Consider the following 5573-nt stretch of genomic DNA (forward strand, 5'->3'; position numbering starts at 1 on the left):
CAAAACTAATGACTGACTTGAAGAACACCAAGAACAAAAACAAAAGAAAAGAAAAGATAACTGACTCAACAAGAATTTAAAAGAGATATAACCTTGGATTAAAGCCTAAGCTCTGATACCAATTTATGTGAACTCGTGTAGGCAACGCTACCAAACTCACGATCATGATTGAAAATCGACCCAAGAAAGCCAAAGCAAAGTTTTGGATTAAACTCAATAAATTTGGAATCAAGTAACCCGAATCGCCGACGATGTGCGGACATCTTGATTACGCAAAAATATGTGAATCTCATCTTGTTGATTTGAACGCCACAAGATTTAAATCTTGATAAATTCGTAGATTTTCCAATTGAAGAACACAGGAAGAAAGTAATAAAAGCTTCTCAATAATAATAATGCCAAAAGTTCCAATACAATGAATAAAAATGAGTATTTATATTAAAACCTTAAAATATAGTAAAAACGTGCATAATCTCCAAAATATGCTAAAATTATGGAAAGAAATAAATTCTATCAAAAGAAGGAAAATTTGCGAAATTTGAAAAAATCCTCCTCGAAATAGACCTATGCAGTTGCATGGAGCAACCAAGTTCAATCGATTGACGCCCTGCCCCTATTTGTGTGATCGCAAGAGGTGGAGAACCATGTGATCGCATGGTTCTTCATTTCGGCTCCGTTTTCGTTCACTTTTAACACATTGATCCAAGCTTCTTCGACCTTCGATCCCAACATGAAACTAGCTTCATTTTGAATCTCGAACATGGTTTCATCAACGATTGCCTTGACGAGCAATCCCAACGTCTCTTTCATTCGCTTTGCCCTTGATCGCGTCATCGATCTACTGTCGACTATTAATGGATCTTTCTCCGGGCTTGACGTTGGACTTTACTTCAACGCTTACGTGTCCTGGATCACATCAACCTCCATTCCCATTCCCATTCCCATCTGCCTCTATGTTGTCTGAGCCTTCTGGCCCTGAGATAATACTTTTAATAAATTGAACTATACATTTAACGAGTGGGGGGCGAGTTTTTTCGTGGCCAAAGCCTCTTTCTTCCATTCTTGCGGCATGAACATGCTCCAATTTAAAGGAGAGCATCTTTACTTTCGTATTTGTTTGAAAATGCTGACTAGACAAGTGTTGACTAAAAGTGTTCTTTTATTTATAAGTAACATCTTTAAGCGTAACATTTACTCTTTTTATGTAAGTCAGAAGATAAAAATTTTGTACTTGTATAATTCATTTCTCTCAATTGGATATTTTTTCATCTCTTCCTCTTCTCCCTTTAAACCCTAATTTCTTGTTTTCTCTTGCAAATCTAAGCATCTATTTCTTAAAACTATTAAATTATTTATAAATTGTCAAGCTTGTTTTTCAATAACATATTTTAATAAATTCACAAATATTACTTATTTATTTATCACTAATTTCTATCTATTTATAAGCTAACCATTTATAAATTCTTCTTGGAACTTTGGGTTTGATTAAATTTAGAATAAAAAATGATATTTCATGGGTCTCCACTTATTTGGTAGTATTAGTCATGCAATGTTGACAGAAAGAACAGCACACTCACAAATAAGAGAAAAGTCGGACGTATAGAATTAGGGATGGCAAAAAAATCCTTCCTATCTCGAATGGGGCAAAAACCCACCCTGTTGTGGGGGCACAGGGCGGGGATGCCCCGCCTTGAATTTGCCCTGTGAAGAAAAAAAAAATCAAACTAATTTAATTTCTAGACAATTTACTCATTAAAAATTCATTTAGAATTCGTATTTTATTCTCTAATAATAATATAATTCGAAACTTTGAAAAATAATAAACGGGGCAAAAAGTTGTCTCGTCCTCGGCCCCTCGCCCCGCCCCATCTAAGGTGGGTTCAGGGCGGGGTTTGGACGAAACAGGGCGGGGTCGGAGTGGGGGCACCCCGTCTCGAACCTTTCTGTTGCCATCACTATACAGAACCCCTTCTCATAGGGGTTCTATTGATGTGAGACATGAGATGAGTCTTCCTGAGGATCCACATCATTAAAAAAGTACCCCCAAAATTCCTACCCCACCCATGTTAGTGTATATTCTAGCAAAACTCTGTAGACTTCGGTTTTGTACGTGAAGCACGGTTGCACAAATAAGGGGGAGAAAAACAATTTTTGGTATTTTTTATTTACGTGAGTTTCATGTGCATGTGAGTGTCGGTAAAGGGTTTTGTCAATCCTTTTCTGACAACTCAACTTAATTCTTGGTAGTATAGAAATTTAGAGAGCAATTGACATTTGATTTTATTTGACGGCAAATTTAAAATTGCTTGAAACCTAAACATAGTTTCATTAAATGGGATTTAACTATATGCCAAAAAATTAAAAAGGAAGGTTATTTTCAATTGCAAGTCATTTTTAAAGGAAAAAAAAAAGAAACAAGAAAAAAATACCTTTCTCCCGGTCATGATAGATATTATAATCAATATTTTTTTATTTTAGCGTTGGCCTAATTGTGTATGCTTTTTGTATAAATTCACAGTTTTTGTTTATTACATGACTGATAAATCGAAACTCTTCCAAATTTTAAGAGAACTTTTTGGAAATTCAATAAATGCTTTCTAGTCTTTTTCCAAAATTCAGAAACGTTAACGAAACTTCTACGAAATTTTTTGCCACAATTATCCAAAAACCTGGATTAAGAATTTTCAAAATTAAGGATTGAAGTTGCAAAGGTATATTAATTTTCTTATACAAAGTTTAATGTCTTATTTATTATTATTATTATTATTTTTTCCATATAGCTTTTTCAATTTTTGTTTCATTTGGGGTTGCACCTCCGTTTCCGTGCAATCAAGAAATATATAAATGACAAAAATGAGAGCAAATGAAATAAAATATCTACTCTAAAATATTATACTAATATTATTTATAGTCGTTCACAGTGGTAGTCGCTCTACATGACATTTCTACATTGCGATTTGTGATTTTATATATTAATGTAATAGTTTTTTCTTGTCTCATGTATCAAATCACTAAATGCTACATGTATATTACGTAGGACGACTGCGATAGTGAGTTCGTAAGTAGCACTATTCAAAATATGATGTAAGAACTTAGCCTCGTTTGATTCTCATTCTTTGGCCACAAAAATGAAAAATATGATCATTATCCATAATATTAAACTACCATATTTGACTTTTTATCTTTTGTGTGGGTCTCGTAACGACTACATCTTTCGTTCTTATTCTTAAATCTATGGGAATCAAACGAGACATTAATATATAATCTCATTGTATTTTCATTGCAAGAATGAAAATACATTTTATTCGACACTAAATGGCACAGCTAGAAAAACTTGAGCATAAATACGATATTATTGGAACATACACACCGAATAGCCTTCGGTCTGCACCATTTTAATTGATCCTGCAAAGAAAAAGATCACAATGTGAATTACGTGGTTCAACACAGTATACAAATATCAAGGTTCAAGCTCATTCATGAAAATTGAGTACTGAATTTATAGGGAATTTCATTTGTAGGGATCACTGGTACAAGAAAAATTATGGGAATTTTAAAAAATGTGTAATTTATAGATTGAGTGCAAGAAACAGAGTAATGTGTTTCAAATTTTGATTTCTTAGTAAACTGAATAATGAAAAAGTTCAAGTTCAGTGCAATCATAGTTGCAGCATTAGACATAAACCTAAACCTTAACCTTTGATCTTGTTTTTGTTGCTAGAAATAGAATACACTTGTTCCATTTCCATCGGACAATTGGGCTAAGATTAATTAATTCTTAGGTCTTCAGGGTTAAAAACCATATATATTTTGTGACATTGTGCCATAGGCACATTTCTCGACCACTGTTCCAACCACGTGAGACTTTGTATTATCCACATTTTTCGTCTACTTCCTCATCACGGTGACATCACCACTTGTGACATTCAATGTTGCATCACTAGCATTACTGGCCCCACCACAATGACCCCACCACTTATAATATTCAATATTATATCAATACTACCATAGTCAGCATCACTTTTTATATTTATTGTTACGCCACCAACACCTATGCAACCACTATTGCCACCATTACATATGTTGGCACAAAAAATCACAAGTGAACATAAAATCTAAAATGAGATGGAATGAGAAGATCTGAACAATCATCACTATACCATATACATCTCCTCATCGCTACTGACCATATTTTTGTCGCCCTCTTGGTACTTAAAAAACCAAGGAATAATTCCAGTTGTACAAGCTCAAAAATGGAATAACAGGAAACAGACTGATATGTGAATTAATAATTGGGTGTTATGTTGTTATTTTATTTTATTAAACTTTCCAATCCCGAGTCAACACATATTCAATTTACCTTTCTTAAGTTCAAATTGATTGATTCTATTTAACTAAATCAATTCTATATTTCTATGTGAATTTGGATACACTTTAGTTAAATGCATAAATCTCTAAGAATCCATGTAACAACTGCATTAACTAGAAAATATATCTCCATGCTTTTATACTAGTTCTCAATTTTTACTACATGGTCTACACAAATAATTCATCTCTCAACGTAACTATCATCATAAAATCTATGAATTAGTGGACAATTAATCCAAGCAGTAAGAATAGAAGTAAAAATAATTTAACAAATCAATCAGGGATTTAAAAATTTTTAATTAAAAATAAGGTTCAAAACTAGGTTACAATCATTCATCTTAACTAAATATTTAATTATATATCATGGGAGAAGAATAAAGTAAGAAGCAATTCAAGTATAAAACCAAGTTTTTTTTTTTTTTTTTTTTTTTTTTTTTGGAAAAAAAAAAAATTTATAAACAAAATTTCCTTTTTTTTTTTTTTTTTGAAGATCTTGCACCAAGATTACGTCTTTTTCTTGTAAAATCTTGAAACCTTATCTTCTTGATGGATAGAGAGGGAGGGTTGAACTTTTAAATTTTTCATGTTGTCAGAGAGTTGAATAATGATTTTTATTTCATAATTTTTTTCCTCCTTTAGGACTCTTATAATAATATTTGTACAATGCATCCCCCAAGCCTCGATTTGAATCTATGTGTCTAAATAAAACTTTACAAGCTTCCTTTAATGGTTGACTAAGGTATGTATTTATAAAACAAGATTTATTCTTTGTTCAAATTTATTCACACCAAAGAGTTTGAGAAGAAAAAAAGAAACAAATCCATTTTCCAATTGAACTCATTTTCTAATGTGATTTTATTCATTCATCTTCTAATATTTACAATTAAGTCCCCTTCATTCTAAAATCATTATATTTGACTCGATGCAAGTTCCAAAAATTTGCAATTCAGTCCCCAAGCTTTTCAATTGTCAAATTTTAACTCTCAAAACTTATGATTTTGTATCGAATACTCCATTAATGCTTTCAATTGATCTCTTTTAATTCGATTAATCTTCGATTACTTCAAATCAACTCCAATTAAACTCCAAATAGCCTCTCTTCACATCAACTAATTTAAAACATGTTTGATCCCCATTTTGGAGATAAAACGTATTATGGAATAGTGACTTTTGAAAAATGTGTGATTAAAAAGTAAGATTTTTTA

The sequence above is a fragment of the Olea europaea genome, chromosome 13 (genome assembly GCF_002742605.1).
Source record: "Olea europaea var. sylvestris chromosome 13, O_europaea_v1, whole genome shotgun sequence".
NCBI classification, from domain to species: domain Eukaryota; kingdom Viridiplantae; phylum Streptophyta; class Magnoliopsida; order Lamiales; family Oleaceae; genus Olea; species Olea europaea.